The sequence below is a fragment of the Artibeus jamaicensis genome, unplaced genomic scaffold, assembly GCF_021234435.1.
Source record: "Artibeus jamaicensis isolate MK-2021 breed Jamaican fruit bat unplaced genomic scaffold, CSHL_Jam_final contig_402, whole genome shotgun sequence".
NCBI classification, from domain to species: domain Eukaryota; kingdom Metazoa; phylum Chordata; class Mammalia; order Chiroptera; family Phyllostomidae; genus Artibeus; species Artibeus jamaicensis.
Genome location: NW_026521818.1, coordinates 4,511,819 through 4,529,778, shown reverse-complemented (window position 1 = coordinate 4,529,778; position 17,960 = coordinate 4,511,819). Strand labels below are relative to the sequence as shown.

At 44.4% G+C, this 17,960-nt stretch overlaps 1 pseudogene; it reads left to right on the top strand.

Annotated features, from left to right (window-relative positions):
• Positions 1 to 14,108: 14,108 nt before the first annotated feature.
• On the top strand, positions 14,109 to 14,637 carry LOC119065121 (60S ribosomal protein L17-like; annotated as a pseudogene).
• Positions 14,638 to 17,960: the final 3,323 nt, after the last annotated feature.

The window sequence follows — 17,960 nt, the reverse complement described above, 5'->3', positions numbered from 1 at the left end:
GCAAGTCCCAGAGCAAGACAGAGACAGAAACTGTGTGCTCTTTGAACATTTCCCAGGTGCTGGGCCCAGCCAGCCACAGGCCCAAGCCTGGGACATGTTCCTCCCTTGGGTTTCAGTCAATAGCTCCATTTTCTTGGCATCACTTCTCCATTCTGCTCGGCTTGTATACAATCAAAAAGAACTCAGGGAACCCATTGGAATAACCCAATGGGGGCAGGAGCCAGCCCAGGCTTCAGGGCCGGCCCTCAGCAAACCCATGCTGGGCTGGGGGCACGCCCACTGCCTGGCCTGACCGAGCCTGGCCTGACCGAGCCTGGCCTGACCGAGCCTGGCCTGGTCCAGATCCAGATCTTCCCGAGACGGCTCTGAAAAAATCTTTCCAGCAGCTCTGTCCCAATCACAAGCAGGTGGAGGCAGCAGACAAAGGCACCAAAGATAAAGGAAGGCGCCTCTGAGAAGGAAGGCAGGCTCTGGCAGAACCGAGAGCAAAACCCAGGGTAGCTTTTGACAACGGTCACTGCCACTGAATCCCGCCCTGGGGCTGGGGACAAAGGAGCGAGCTCACTACAATGGGCAGTTAGTCACACAGGAAAGCCACATGCTGGAGTGGCTACAGCTGGAACACAGTCCTCCGGCCATGAAGCCAGAAGGAAAGGGAGGTGGGTAACGCCCTTTCTCTCCACCCCATCGAAACCCTGGCCTTTTTTTTCAAAGATATTTTGTCCACTATGCCAATTAACTAAAAACTCAATATCCAACCTGGTCAAAGTTCTGTCTTCTTAGCTCTAGCACATGCCCTAGTGATTATCGGACTGAAATCAGTGCTCAGACAGTCTCCCCTCTCCTCAGACAAAGCCACTGCCTGTCCACCCACAGCCCTTCCCACCCCCACCACCCCGGCTGCCCTGTTCATGCTTCCCTGCTGCACCTCCCCGTTCATTCTACAGACCGGCTGAGCCAGAGGGAATAACTTAGTAACACTAGGGACAGCTTATCCTTGGAGTGCTAAATACAAGTTAAAACTCATGCTTCTTTTCAGCTCTAATCACGCACTAATTTCTGTGATAAAGCCAATCCGGATTCTATTCAGGTCAGACAGGCCCTGGCATCAGGCCTCGGAGCGGTTACGGGTAGGGCTGTGCCACATTGTCTGCATGTCCTGTGACCTGAGCTCCGGCAGTCACCACATCGCTCCCCACCACACACACACAAAAAAATTTCTTTGTTTTGAATATTGTAAAGTCCTGCCAAACCCATTCGAGCTAATGTTCAGCTGAAAGCAGCCAGGACCTCCTGTCAGCACTTGGCACTGTGGGGCATTGGTGACAAGGAGGAAACTCTGACAGAGGCCAGCCCCCTCCGCTTCCAAAGGGCGAGCAGGGAGCAATAGGGAAAAAGGCACCTCGACCCAAAACTCTGAAGTCAAGGGCTCCCCTCCCCCTACTTCTCAGGCCACAGCAATTTGAAGAACATGAGCAGATGCAGAAGCAACAGCAACTTCACCATTCAGAAAGTCTCACCAGCAGGTCTCTGAATTTGTAATCAAAACAAACGCACACCTGTGTTTTGGCAAGCTTCAAAGGGCTTAATGAGTGGGAGCAAATGCAACGTGGTTAAGAGAGAAGTGCTTTGAGCCTACGATTACACGTGTACATCACAGCATTCTGGCACCGTGGCTGCTTCGTGACCTTGAGGGGGTCACCTAGTAGGTCCTGGACATGTGAGAGAGTCACAGTGATTTGTCTCAAACACAGGTACCGTCGGGAACACAGTGTGCAGTTAAAGTTCCTGGCATCCTGTCCTTCCCCAGTTTCGTTTTATACTGCTTTTCTTTAACATTGAACAGAAATGTCCTGTAGCCACTTCGTTTGTTCTTGGCTCCCCTTACCCCTCCCACCCCCACTCAAATCTGGCACATTCTCTAAGACCCAGCTTTAGTTACTACTCTCTCTCAAAGCCTTTCTTGGCTACCTACCCCCGCCCTCAGGCTCGTTCTACAACCCCTTCCAATGGTCCCACCGCAATTCTTTAGTCATCTAGACACCTTCCCATTTTTCTCAATTATTATGTCTGTGTGAATATTATTTCCCTCAATATCATGAGTTCCTGGAGCCTAGGCCACTTTAGCACACCCTTGAAATGTGTGATTGATTAGAAGAAAAAAAATAACCAAACACTGACAATGCGCACACCAGTCATGGTTTCCCAGCTACTCCGCCTTAGCATTCAGACTATGAGTCGAGAGAGCACAGCATTCTGTAATTTCCAAAGGTCGGAAAACGGTGACCATGGTCAGTCTATGAAGGTCTGGCAAGCCATGTCCATCTGGATGTCCCCGCTGTCTGTTTCTGTGTACTCCACCCCTCAGGGAGGGAGTCAGCGAAGTCGGTGGTGGTGGCTTCCAGTTCATAAGTGCAGCATCTTTTCTTTGGTCCCAAGTGTGGTGTGCTACTGGGTCCCAGTCTGACAGCCAAAGGCCTTATCCAGCCCCCACCTACTACAAGAGGTGGTGACAGGACCCTGAGCCTCCTGCAGCTGCAGGGACAAACCACAGGTGACCCATAACCACCAGAACTGACCACAAGTACTCAGCCTGCTTGGTTCACGTTGAGTGTTCTTGGAGAACCAGATCTGGTGGAGAGAGGAGTTGGGGAAATTGGAACTGAGGCTTTGCAAACTAAGTAAAGCTGGCTCCACGCACCCTCACAGGTAAAAAGCCCTAAACAAAGGAGCGACAGCAATCCCCATACCTGCCACATTTCCAGGTCCCACACAGACATGCCCTGGCAATGGCCTACCAACAGTTCCACCTTCCACATGGCCCGGGAAGCAAGGGGCAGGGGCCCACATAGGCCTCGGAGACCCTGGTTATTCCCCCAAATCCATTCAAAGTCAAGTTCTAGCGGAGTCCATAGAAGACGGGTGTCAAACTCATTTTCACCAGGGGCCACATCAGCCTCGAGGTTGCCTTCAAAGGGCCAAATGTAATTTTAGGACTGTATAAATGTAACTACTCCTCAATAGTTGAGCAAGAGCTCAGCGCCACCCAGTAGAAACAAGGGGCCGGGCCAGATAAAACACGGCGGAGGGCTGGATTCGACCCTCAGGCCTTGTGTTGCCACCTGTGCTGTAAGAGGATTTCAACTCTTTTAAAAGTCCACGTAGGAAGATCTAAGAGCTTACTCCTTGGCTCACTTCTCTGTACCCAGGCCACCATGGACAATAAATGTTTTGTCTCAAATGTCCCTCGATCGGGGTATGAGGTAAGAAAAATAGTATTTCTTTTATTTTGCCCTGAGGGGGAGAAACCAATTCCTAAGGCCAGCATTGTTGAGGAAAAAGAGCGTAATCATTAATTAAAAAAAAAAAAAAAGGAAACTGAGGTAGCCCTGGCCAGGTGGCTCAGTCAGTTAGAGTGCCGTCCTGCAAACCAAAAGTTTCTCTCTGATGTCAGTGTTTTTCTCTCTCTAAACTCAAGAAACATACCCTTGGGTGGGGGTATTTAAAAACAAGGTAGAAGAAGACAGAAATGAGTACACCCAGAAATGCCTCTAAGGCTTCAGGTTACACCTTTGTGTGTGTGCACGCCTCCCACTGAGCGACATTTGCCCTCAGAGGCGGAGCCACACCCCTCTGACTCGGGCCTTCTGCATTTTCTTGGAATGTCCTGTTCTGTGCTGTCACTTCCCTCCCTCCACACCACACTCCAGGGCTTCTGCGGAGGCTCAGCTCCTCACTGCTCCCACACCAGCCCAGCAGCTCCGTGGCTGTCGAGAGAACTGCCCGTTATCAGGTTTACGTGAGATTAAATTCAGTCACTATCTTGGAAGAGAGTTATCTCATGTTGACAAATCCCTCAGAGTTCACTGTAGAGAACTTTAATTTCCACATTCAAATGAGATTTGGATTTGATCGGGCATCAATTAAACACTGCGTGCTTCCCGGTGATCGAAATTCTGAAGAAGAGGCTCTGCCTCCTCGGTGCCTGTTCAGCTCCAGGGTTTTGTTTGCCCTAAAACCATCAGCTGAGGTGATAGGTCAGACTCAGAAGTAATGGGCAACACATTTACAATAACACACTTGGAAAAGAGCCATAACATTCTAAGTTACAGGCTCGCTTTCCTAGGGCAGCTCGGGCTCAGTGAGGACAGCACCATGGTAGTCGGTTAAGGGCAACCCGCCAGGCCTGGATCCAAATCTTACTCCATCCCTTCTAGCCACGTCAGATCAGACAAGTTGGTTAATCTGTCCAAGTGCAGTTTCCTCATCCGAGACAGGAGAACTCACAGTGAGATAACAAATATGGAAAGCGCAGCACGGTGCCCAGTACAGAGTCAGCCCTCAGGAAATGACAGCTGCCACATACAATACCTCTGTTTGGGTAATAATCATTTTCTACATTTAATTATTTGTCTCTTCACTCAATCACCAGATATTTGTCGAGCACCAATCCAGTCTTGGGAAAGTTAATGGGGAGAGAAAAATAAAAACATGTGTTTTGCCCTCAAAGCACATATAAATTATGGGGTACAGCCTATTTCTTAGCAAGTTTATAGAACTGCAAGCCAAGTGTTACAAGAGTATTGAAGAAAGAGCATCCAAATTTGTCTGCATTAATGAAGGAAGGCTTCACAGTGGAGGGAAGTGGAGCTCGGATTTGAAGGTAAGTGTGTGTTAAGAGATACAAACGCTGAGAAGCCACTCCCTTCAGAGACTACAGCTTGTGCTCCAGGCGGAGGCTTGGGAGAGCACCGCTCACTGGGGGAACTTCAAGCTGGTGCCCCTACCTGGTGAGAAGGAAAAGTAGCAGTGAGGGTGCAAGTAAGATCTGGATGACGAGAGACCACTGTTGGCTCTCCGTAAGGAAGAAACAGTTTTAGCAGTTTTGCAATTCGAGGACAGTCCCAGCTCTTACCTGTTTGCCCCAGCACGGAGGCCTGCTGTGATGATTAATTTCGTGTGTCAACTTGACTGGGCCACAAGATGCCCTGATATCTGATTAAACATTGGTTTGGGTTGTGCCTGCATATTTCTAGAATAGATTAGCATTTTAACTGGTGGACTGAGTAAGGCAGATTGCCCTCCCTATATGGGTGGGCACCCACAAACCCTTCGAGGGCCCCAAAAGGACAAAAAGGCAGGAGGGAGTTGAATTCACTCTCTGCCTGGCAGCTTGAACTGAGATACCAGTCTTCTCAGAGTGAGACTTACTCCATCAGGAAGCTCCTGGTTCTCAGACCTTTGGCCTCAGGCTCCAATTCACACCACTGGCTTTCCTGGGTCTCCAGTTTGCATGCAGCATGTGGTAGGAATTCCCAGCCTCCACGACCATGTGAACCAATTCCTTATAGCAAGCACGTGTGTGTAGAGTGATAGATGATAGATTCTCTTAGTTATCTATTAGTACTGTCTATCCCATATTAGTACCTTATTATATACATACATATATCCCTATTAATTTCCATACTTGAACTTAACAGATGCTCAATGAATGTTACTTAAAATATGCATTTATGAATGAAGCATCCAGGATTACTGTCTTACTTTTGGGAAACAGATCAAATTTTGAGGGGAAAGGGACTTGAAAAGGAGAAATAGAAGTTCTCACATAAATCTGGTCCAAAGCTTCTATATTTTCCATAGAGAAAGCCCCAAGACCCTTTTAATCACCCCCTATGTGTTCGATCATAGGACATACCTGAACACACCTTTCCAGCTCTGCGACGATGACATGATCAGTTTACACTCAGGTGACATTTAATCTCTCTTAACATCATTGTTTCTACTCCCAAAGCAGGGAGAACTTACTCTCAGGTCTGGGTGTGTGTCAGTATCTCTGGTAGAACAACCCAAACACCTTTCGAAAGAAAGGAATTAGACATATGGTTCGGCAATTCCGAAGAGCCAGAGCCAGTCCCCACGTCTGTAGGCCAGTGTGATGTGAGAGCAGAAGCTGGGCTGGACTGGAAGGGTGGGAAGTGGAGGAGACCAAGTGAGAAGAAGCCTTCTGCCAGGTTCCTCTAGGGAAAGGGAAATAGGGCGGACCCAGGTACGCGCCCTCACCCTCTAAGTACTGCGTTACTTTATTAATCATTTCATTCTACACTCACTATGCATGTCCCTGTGGGGAAAAATATTATCTAAACATATTTATGTTCTGTACTTTGGTTTTTGATGGCTCTCAAATTAATATTGAATAATGATCAAAGTTATTCCTATAAAATCACCATACAGTTGGCTAATAAGGGGGAGACATACGTGCCACACGGAACAGGACTTATGAGGTACAGTTATGGGGATTCATCACATACTCCCTGGCTGTGAGAGGTTACACAGTAATTACAATAAACCAGAAGGTGCAGACAAACTGCTCTCCATAGTCATTGTTTCTGGTAAGCACTGAGAAATAACTTCAGGATCTGGGTAAAAGTGTGGGGTAAGATGCCTGGTTCTAAGAGTTCAGGGGAGCGTAACCGTGTTAATTACGAAGCATGAAGAGAAAGAGTGCTTTGCTCAGTGGAGTGTCCTATGGAGGGTTTGTCAAGATCTCTTTCCAGAGAAAGAGCAATTTTGAATGTTGTTTCCATTGATTTTATTTTGCCTTCTCTCTAGGTGAAAAGGATACTGAACAGAAATTAACCTCGGGGAGAAAGTAGCAGCATTGGTAATACTTTTATTTCTTAACTTCATTTGTACTTCATCTGCTCTCTGACCTTTGGCATGAGTTAGAAGGAGAAAGCAGCAGACAAAAGAGATGCATTTTAAAAGCTGGAGAGTCCTTTGTTGTTCACTTGAAAGAGTTAAGTCTGGATCTCCCGGGCAGAACAGATCTCCCGGCCTGGGCTCCATAAAACAGCCAGGCTGCTTCTGTCTGTGAAATGACTATTTTTGCCCCTCAATGACACTCCTTTGTCCTCAGGAAGGTCTCCCTGGCAATGTTAGCATGCTTGTGAACTCTTATTCGCACATGTTGGTCAAGACCACACTTGTTAATTAGATTCCATGGTGCCTTGTGTGAGTAGTCAAAATCACTTTGCATTTGTTTCATTAACAATCTCACACTTGGAGTCAGGCTTCCTGTGAGTCACAGCTACCTGGGGATGGTAATCTGAGAAGAACCAGAAAGGACCCACTACTCCTGTCCAAAGATACCTGCACTACCCAGGAGCTGCAGGGCCAGAAATTTTCCCATGTTCAATTTGATTTTTGCAGAGTTAGCTTAACGTTTTCAGGGAGTTTGCTATTCTGTGTTCAGCCAACATATATTAAACATCCTTCATGTACAGGCATTACTAGAGATATGTATTGATAACCATAATCTAGGATAAAAATTATAAATGTCTTCAGAGACTTTTAGATATAAATGCTATAGAAATTCAAAAGAGGAAGTTATTGATCACTTCTGACTCAGAGAATAATTTGGCATTTGAGCTGTGTCTTAAAGGGAAGGTATGATTTGGACCTACCTGAAAAACATTTTGAAGGCACTGAAATTTGAAAGCTGTTTTCCTGTATTTTTAACAGTAAATATTTAAAAATAAATAAGTGATTTTGTTTTTCAGATAAAATTTTTCTATGGCAAGAGAGGTCTGGGACAAACAAGTATTTGATGTATTACACAAAACACTTCAAAGAAAAGGGCACCGAACAAACATCTGTATTCACACTTTTATTTGCACCATGTAAAACTGTGTACAAGTGATAGAAATAGATGTCCTCCGTAATGCCTCCGGGGGATGTGTTGGGTTGGCCAAAAAGTCTGTATAGTTTTTTCCATAAAACCAAAGACACATCTTTCATCATCACCAATGACTTTATTGATTTGGATATTTTGAGTATGTCAGCTATCTCCCACATGGTATAATGTTGCTTGTTTTCAAGTAATGTCTCAATTTGATCGCTATCAACTTCAAATGTCTACCCAACCATGGAGCTTTGTCCACCGAGAAATCTCCAGCACAAAACTTCACAAACCACTTTGACATGTTCAATCAGTCACAGCACCTTCTCCACATACTGCCCAAGTCCTTTTTTGCGTTTCAGCTGTGTTTCCACTTTTCTTGAAATAACAAAAATAGTATGTCAAAAAATGTGGTATTTTCTTCCATCCTCAATATTAAAATGGCTACACAAAATTTCACCAATTTTGATAAGTTTTTTTTAGATGAGATAAGGCATGTTCAGAGTAGTATGGCTGTAGACAGATAAGTTTTTTTTTTTAATGCACACTGATATGACAGCTGTCACAGCACAACCTAACAAAATTGCTTCGAATGAAGTTAGAGACAACTAAGTGCTACTGGAGCCATGGTACAGAAAAAAAAAATGAACGTAGTGGCCAATCCAATATAACCAATGGAGGTAAGTTCAAATTCCTTCCCCAGAGTAGTAGGAAGCCCAAAGCCCTGACTATGGATAGGAGTGGGGGCCTGGGGAGGGACTGCCCTCGGGCTGATAGTATACGCAGGAAAGGTCAACTAGCCATGGCCAACAGTCCAGCTTTCCAGAGCTGTCAGTACAGAACTAGTAGGTGTGTTGTCACACTAGCATCTGGGGCACAAGGTCAAATCTGGCAGGTCCTTGAGATACTGAAATGGGTCACAGGGACTTTTTTTTTTCTAATTTCTAGTTGTGGCAAAATATACAAACATAAAATTTCCCATCCTGATTATTTTTAATGTATAGTTCACCTGTGTTACACACATTCACATTATTATACAACTGATCTCCACAACTCTACTCATCTTGCCAAACAAACTTTATACCCGTTAAGCCACAGCTCCCCATTGCCTGCCTACCCTCAGCCCCTGGCAGTCACCCTCCTCTTTCTGTCTGGATATATTTGACTACTCTAAGTACCTCATGGGAGGGGAATCATACGTCATTTGTCCTTCTTGTGACTGACTTATTTTACTTAGCATAATGTCTTCAAGTTTCATCCATGCTATAGCTTATGTCAGAATTTCCTTTCTTCTTAAGGCTGAGTAGTATTCCATTGTATATAGTGCCAGATATTGTTTATCCATTCATTTGTAGATGGACACTTGGGTTGCTTCCACTTTTTGTCTATTGTGAATAATGCTGCCACAAACATGAATGTACAGTTGTCTCTTCAAGGCCCCAAATTTGTTGTTGTTGATGTTAGTTTAAATAGGTTTCCTTCATTTGCAGTGTAAAGAAAGTTTGAGCTAATTTGGACATAGTCCTTATGTATAAGCTCATGGCATAATGGGGGAACCAGACTCACAGGCCAGGTCGAACAATTGATTGTTTAGATGTTATGAAGCAATAGAGGGGAGCGTAAGGGAATGCCTGATGGAGCTAAGGAATGTTTCATGACCAAAGTATGTCTGAGGTTGGTTCGAGACCCTGATTTCAATTATTTTGAGTATATTGCAGAAGTGGAATTACTGGACATACAGTAATTCTATTTTTAATTTTTTGAGGAATGACCATACTGTTTTCCATAGCAATGGCACCACTTGACATTACCACCAACAGTGCAAAAATGTTGTAATTTCTCTACATTCTGCCACTTGTTATTTTCTGCCTCTTGAAAGTGGCCATCCTAATGTGTATAAGGTAGCATAGGGACTTATACTGAATACGGTGGACAAACATGCCTGGGAAAGGAGGGTGTTATTAGACGTGAGAAATGGTGCTGTTTTAGTTCCCTAAAATAATGATGCTCCTCAGCAAACCTGAAAACGAAGGCAGAAGGGGGGCTCCCCAGGGAAGGAACAGGCACAACAGGTCCACGCTGAAGCTCCTGAAATATGCAAGTGCCACCTGGAGTCTGAAGCTGTCGCCTTACAACTCAGTGGAATAGTTTCAACTGGTATGCAGTTAGCCACATTGTGGAAGGGGAGCATATTGCTCAAAGAAGCAGTTGTTAGGAGGTGAAGGAAGTACCAAAACCCTCCCCTGAGGCCTGCTATCCAAGCAGAGGGCAGTGCCACAGGTATTGCCAAAGAAATCTCAGCCAGTGACTGCAGGTGAGCTGCTTCTAGCCTCAGCCTAAAATAATCTGCAGGTCACAGAACCAAAACTTTCTTAGTGGCACTGAATAATACAATGAGTCCATCATATTGTACTACAAACCCTTAAAGAGAGGAAGGTACTGATCACTGATTAGAACACCTCTGTGAGTGTTGTGTGAAGGGGGTGAATTGGTATTAAACTGCTTTTCTGGCCCGATTGGAGAAATCACTAGGATTCTGAGTGAAAGCTTCAACCAACAGAAGCATGATTTCTTTGAATGTAGCCTGGTTTCTTTCTTTGTTGGCATCTCTCACATCTCCCTGAAATGTCCCCCAAGAGTCACGGCTCTGTTAAACAGGCCCCCATCTCTCGGCCAACTCCAATTCTGTCTGCCCGTGGCCACAGTGCCCAGATGCTAGGTTCCATCAGCTCAATCTGAAATCACAAGCATCCAAGAAATTCTTCCCCTGGTTCCTGTGATATTTTTGGACACAATCTGATATTTAAAACAGCTGCTGTTGATTTACTTGGGACACATGCTGATTTTATATCAAACAGAATGTCAAGCAAACTTCTCCAAGGAGTCGTAGTAAAAAAAAAAGAAGAGCATAGAAGATAAGAACAGCGTTTGTAAATGTTTGCGTACACTCAAATACCCTGTGTAAAAGTTTTCAGACACTTTAGGAAATAATATGCTTCTTCAACTGACTTCAGATTTCCTATTTCATCATCCATGCTTCTAGGCTTACATAGGCCAAAGAGAAAAAGAAAATAAATCCCCTATTGTCAGTAAAGCACTAGTAAGACTGATGGATGAAGGCTTTGATAAATATTAAAATAATAATGAAAAAACAAGAATTCTTCATTTTCAAGGAGACAGCTTACCTCCTGAAGTCTTGTCTTTTCTGTTCAACCTACCTTCCTTTTGTCCCCTAACCTCAACCACTTTCCCTCATCTTATCTTTCCTGAAGTCAAACCAAGTTCATTTGGTTTAAAAAAGATTTCTTGTGCACTTAAGTGTATTGAGCACAGACAGCACACTGGTCTGTGCGCACGGGGAGCTCAGGGGGTGGGACTTTTGCTTCCTGGAAGAAAGCTCGGAGGATGTGACACTTAACAGTTCCTAAATAATCAATTAAGTTGAATAAAGAGTGTGGTTAATGCTCCAGATGGAATTACCTGAGGGTCTCTCTAAGTGACAGTTCGTCTCTCTGTTACCACTGTGCCCTCTCTCCTGCACAAGGACATGTACTCCCGTGGCTCAGCCCTGTGACCATTTCCCTTATCTTTCCATTGGCCATCAGTAGTCTCCCACCTTCCAGCCAGTGGGCCTCTCCACTCTGCCTGGAGATATCTTATCAGTCTGTGCACCAGGCTCCCAGTTTTGCTTTCCTCAATGTTCTGGGACCATCCCCTCACCTGGCTCACCCTTTTGCCAGCTCACTTTCCTCCATTCTCAGGCTCAATACCTTCAGGTCCCTAGACTGACACATCTGTGTTTCAAAAAGCTTAACAAAAAAGAAGAAACAAGATTTTTTTTATGGTTTTACCAAAAGCCAGTTCCAGAGCACATTCAAATAGTTAATTTCCCTCGATATCTATGATACACTGACACATCCAGGACTCCTTAGGGAGTTATAACGAATCAGCCACTAAACAAACACTGGTACTCAGCCTCACTATGAGAATAAATAGCACACTGGAGTTAGCCAGTACAGCTGACATTCTCCTACTCCATAAAGAAGACCTGGTGTCCTTATGCGCCAAAATATAAGCACACTAAAGAAATTTAAAAGGCATGGTGGGTTACTAAGATACAGAAAAAGCATTACGGAGCATGTCTCAGTACTTTCCAAAATGCCATAGACTGTGTGGTTTATACACAACAGAATTTTTTTTCCTCACAGATCTGAAGGCTAGAAATCTAAGATCAAAGCACTGGTGCAGTCACATTCTGGTGAAAGCCCTCATCCTGGTTTATGGCCAGCATCTTCTTGTTATGTCCTCATAGGGCAGAAGGGGTGAAGGAGCTCTGTGGGAACTCTTAAGATAAGGGTATTCCCATTATCCTATCCAGAAGGGCTCCACCCTCATGGCCCAATTACCTCTCAAAGGCCTCACTCACTAATGCAATCACCTTTGGGGGTCAGGATATCAACCTATAAATATGGGGAGGTGGCAGAGACCCAATCAGACCATCGTAGAGTGCCTATATGCTAGCATTATTCTAGGTATTGAAGATACAACAGTAAACTTACAAAGCTCTTGCTTTTCAGAACCTTATATTTATTTAGGAAGACAAAGAAAAGCAGGTAAAAAGAAAAAAATTAAAATAAAAGATGTAACTTCAAACACCTGGCTGGTGTAGCTCAGTGGATTGAGCATGGGCCTGTGAAGCAAAGGATCACAGGTTCAATTCCCAGTCAGGGCACATGCCTGGGTTGCAGGCCAGGTCCCCAGTAGGGGACACATGAGAGGCAACCACACATCGATGTTTCTCTCCCACTCTTTCTCCTTCCCTTTCCATCTCCCTGAAAAATAAATAAATAAAATATTTTTTAAAATAAAAATAATAAAAAAATAAAAGATGTAACTTCAGATACTAATAAATGCTCCACAGAAAATATCAGGTTAAGGGGCTGCAGTGAGAGAGCAGGGGGAATGGACTGTTTTAGACAGAATGGCTGGGGAAAGACTCCTCATGCAAAGTCCTTGGAAGATCCGGAAGAGATACTTCAGACTGAGGGGGAGTCGTTGAAAGGATTCTGAGGAGGTAATAGCCTGCCTGTTCACAGAACCTAAGAAAGCTCATGTGACCAGAACAGAGTGTGCAATGGGAACAAAAAACTAGAAAGGGAAACAAGAAACTAGATTAGAGAGGTAGGTAGAAGCTAAATTACTTAGGAGTCGTTCTAATAAAGGAGTTGAATTTTACTATAGGTGTGATAGGAATATATTGGAAGATTTTGAATGAGAAGAAACAAGATCCAATTAAGGTTTTTAAAAGATTAGTGAGGCTCTTACGTGGAGATTGGATCTGGGGCAGTTTTAAGCAGAAGCAAGAAGATTCGTGAGGAGGCGTTTGCACTAATCCTGAAGAGAAATGATGGTGATACAACAGTATTGAGAACTCATCAAATTCGAAGTGTAGTTTGAAGGATGGATAGGATTTGTTGATGGATAAGATCTAGGATATGAATGAAGCAAAAATTTAAAAGTAACTTCTATAATTTTGACATAAATAACATAAATTTTGAGTAGATTTATTTAATATGCTAAGTTGGAGAAATGTATTAGATGTTGGAAATGCAACAAGATGCTTTGATGTGCAGAAGAGGTATTGAGTCTGGACACATGGGATACACATAACGTTTAAAGACATGAAACTAGGTGGTGTCACCTGAGGATGTAGAGAAGATGAAGATCCGATAGTGAACCCCAGAGCACCCTAAAATAGTGGTCAGAAAGAAGAGGTGAAACCAGCAGAGAACCCAAGAAGTAATGAGGACATAGAATGAATATCAGAAAGTTGTGATGACCCAGAAGCCACGCGAAGAACATTTCAAAAACAAGAAGTGAAAATTTATGTCAAATGATGTTGCGAATTCATGAAAGATGAGGTCTGTAAGGTGGTCACTAGATTTGCCAATAGGGAAGTAATTGATTTTTACCAGGATGGTTTCAAAGGAGTGGTGAGGACAAAACCCAAGGGAACAAGTTAAAAAGAGATCCAGAGGTGAGCACGTAGAAACAGGGTACAGACAACTTTACTGGGGTGTTTTGTTGTTAAGATGGACAGTGAAAGTAGACAACATGTGGGGGGAGACAAAAGACTTGGGGTCAAAGAAGTTTTTTGTATTTGTAATTTGTTTTAAGATGAAAAATATTGAGTATATATGCCCTCGATCTGGTAGACAGGAGAAAATTAATAGATGCTATGGACTGAATGTCTATCTCCCAGTGTTGCAGCCCTAATTCCCGATGTGATAGTATTGGGAGGTGGGCCCTCTGGGAGGTGATTAAGTCATGAGGATAGAGCTCATATGAATGGGATTAGTGCCCTTGAAAGAGGAGACATGAGTTTCCTCTTCCTGAAAGCAGCCAGAGGTAACCTATGAGAATTGTTTGCTATTCATTTGACCCAGTAAACCCCACAATGTCATGCAAATCAAGAGGTTCAAATTTTCATGTTCTCTTTAAGAACAATCCCGAGCATCAAGAGTATGCATATTTGAAAAGCCACCAAGTACCTAAAGGATGTCACTTTACAGAAGCAGTATGCGCCATTCTGTCATTACAATGGTGGAGTTGGTAGGTGTGCCCAGGACAAACAGTGGGGCTGGAAACAGAATTGGTAGCCTAGAAACAGTGCTGAATTTTTGCTGCACGTGCTGAAAAATGTAGAGAGTAATGCTGAACTTAAAGGTTTAGATGTCGACTCTCTGGTCATTAAGAACATCCAGGTGAACAAAGCTCCCAAGATTCGGCTTAGAACTGACGGAGCTCATGGGCTGGGTAACCCAGGCACGAGCTCTCCCTGCCACACAGACATGATCCTTACTGAAAAAGAGCAGATTGTTCCCAAACCAGAGAAGATTGCTCAGAAGAAAAAGATGTCCCGGACGAAACTGAAGAAACAAAACTTACATTTGTGACCTGGGGGTAAATTCAGCATAAACTAAAGACCAATAAAAGTAAAAAGAGAGGGAGAATAGAAGTGATCTGTCTCAGCCATATGAGGACACAGCAAGGCATCCATCTGCAAACCAGGAAAACAGCTCTCGGCAGGAACCAAATCTGCAGGCACCTTGACCTTGGACATTCCAGTTTCCAGATCGTGAGAAACCAATGTCTGTTGTTTAAGTCACCCAGTCTACGGTATTTTTGTTATAGCAACTCAAACTGACTACAACAATGCAGGACGGAAAATGAAGAATTGCTGGAGTTTATGTAAAGAGGACAGGTTCCAGTTCCTAGACAGGTAGAGGAGTCGCTATGGATAATCCCTTCAATAGGACCAATTTGTCAAAACTAAGTGCTTTCTTTTGGAATAAATGTACTAAATCCTTCCATTTTTTCTTTTCTGATAAACACAACCCTGTGGGTTATCTATTGAAAATAGGTATTATTTCTTTCCCCTTTCACATAGCAGGAAGCTGAGACAATATGGCAAAGCAACTTGTCTGAACTCAGACAGCTAATACCAGTATCAGAGCCAGGAGGACTCACACTCCAAGACTCTGGGGCCCCACCGTGGTCCTTTCTGCTTTTCTACAGTGCATGTGCATCAGTGACATGCAACGGACATGCCACTCTCAGGAGCAAACTTAAAGCCACTGGTTTAATATCTTGTGCAAATTAAGTAAGGCAAACTTTTGACAAATTCATTTAAAATGAGTGTTCTCCACTTTGATCTGCACCTGTCTCTTCCCCAATCAGCCTCACCCAGAGACTCAGAGCTGACAGATGGTCCGTAACGACTTATCAAGGGAGCACTCTTATCCCTTCTCTTCTGCCAGTCCTTCCAGATGCATTTCCTCTCAAATGGTAGTCTTATCAAGGATAAAGTTTATTCTGCTAGCAAACAGCCAGGGGACAGACTAGAAACATATTAGACAGCAGAGGAAAGATGGCCTGGAATTACCAATTTGTTGGGCCTGATGCTCAAATGCATAATTAACAGTGACAATTGTTCTGGGTTGGGCACAGTCCCAGCATGGCCAGACCAAGGCACAGTCTACAGTACTTAAATCTGGGCATTTGTAATTCTTCTCCCCTTGATATAAACTATGAAGCTGGAAGCTTTCCCTCTTAAACAGATTTTTCTTCCTCCCTCCTCTCCATTTCTGCTACCACCTAACTTGCCCTTTTAAAATACGCTCAGATTCTTCCAGGGATAAATCCAGAGTGAGAGACAAAGAGGATATGAATCTGAATGGTAGTCTTCGCTGTTTTGCCACATCTGCATGAAATTCCACAGCTGGCGCCGAATCCTAGAATTTACCAGAATGACTAATGAATCACGTGGCCCCCAGTTTGAAATGTGCCTGTGAAAACGTTCAGGGATTTGATCACAACTTTTCAAAATCAAGAATGAGAGGTGTGAGAGCTCTCAGACATCAGCTAGCTCTTCTCTTGCCAAGGCTGGATTTTCCCTTCTGGATAAGATTTCAGCCTATGCTTTTGCTGGTTTTCTTTTAAATATCTTAAATGATGGCATTCTCTCCTCTTTCCACTGAAAGACTATTTCACATTCCAGTGTACCTTATCACCAAATTGTGTTTTCCAGAAAGTTGCCTGAAATTCATCTTTTGTTAATTTCTTAACATAACTCACGTTTATTCACTTTGGCAACTTACCTGCAAGCAGCCTCTCTTATTGGCAGCTCAGCAAGTACATCTACAAATGAAAGACCATCAGCCAATCACTTCTGTCTATCCTTTTTTCTTTGGGGATAGATTAGCATGCTGAGGAGCTCTGAGCACTGAAAAACCAGTGGTTTTCTGTGCCTTTTACTCTGTCTCTTCAATTATCATCTCATTACTCTCAGCCACTACTTGGGCTGTTCCCAGGTAGCAGGCTTGTCAGGGAACTCAGTCCAGGGACTCAGCCATCAACACAATACTCTTACTAGCACTGATTCTCTCCCTGGCCCTGACCACAGGAGGATGCTGGACAAAGTCCACGGTCTCTGCCTACAGAGCAGGGACAGTCAGCTGAGGGTAGACACTGCAAAGACAGTGGAGGTAAAAACTCCACCCACCTCCCTCTGGTGCTTCCACGGTCCCATTGCCACAGTGTCTTCTTATCCATGCTCCTGCCAGCTCCTCTCCACTCAGACTCACTGAGGCTCCTCTTTCAGCCCACCCCCCTCAGTCTCATCACTACGTTTGGCCCCTTTGCTCGTTACTTGCAAATGTCCTCAGAACCCACCTCTCTTTCTTTTTCTATCTCACAGCTCTCATTTGGACCCTTGCTGTGCATTTCTCCACCTGAAATGTATTAATCACTTTCATCCTTTTCTCTTTGGTAAAGACAACCCTGCAGGCTGTATAACATAGTGTTTCTTCCACCTTTTCACATATGGGGAAACTAAGACAATGTGGTTAAGTGATTTGTCTGAAGTCAAGCAGCTAATAATCTCAGTATCAGAGTGGGACTCATGCCCAGTGTCTCCACACAGCGTGTATCAGCGACGCACTCCGGTGCTGGGAACCGCTCTGCCTGGTTCCAGGAGTTGTAACTGCCTCCCATGGCTCAGGCTGAGTGAGCGACCTCCAGAATATGAGCCACTAAGGAGACAAAGCTTGTCTCCTGCCCCCGATGCTTGGTCAGTTAGTCTATGATGGGTACGACCCCTCGGAGGGGGGCAACCTAGGCCAGACATGATCACTTGGGAGGCCATCATGGAAGGACTTGGGGGGGCTGCAACAAAGAGGGAGTGATGGACCCTGCCCCCTGGCTATTCTGACATAGCCCGAGTCCCCATTTCCATCTGGGAGAAGCGCTTCCTGGCTCTAATCCACTTAAATCTAAAAACCTATGACGGGGAGGTGGTGCAGCCCTTTGCCAGCTAGAGCGGGTTCAGGGGTGATCAGGCCTGAGAAAGAAGATGTAAAATCCTGTGAAACCTGCTTTGTTTAGAATGCTCTCATTTAAACAATAAGGGTCCAAGCAAGAAGTTTGTTCCTCAAAGTTTTATGGCTCTTTAGCTATCTGACTCTGACTGAGAATAAGCCCTCATAGTTCTCTGAATGCTATCTATTGTTTGATCCTTACCTGTATTCTTGTGCAACCTAACCCAGTAAAAGCCCATTGAGGAAAAGGTTCTTGGCCCTTCTCCTTTTAGGGATCGGCCACCTTTCCTCCCCAAGCAGATCACATCTTGGTAGTTTCACTTTTATCCGTGGTGGACGGGGGGACTTTGCAGACAAAGTTGCCCCCACACACTGGAAACAAGGCTTTGCTCTTGATTCCT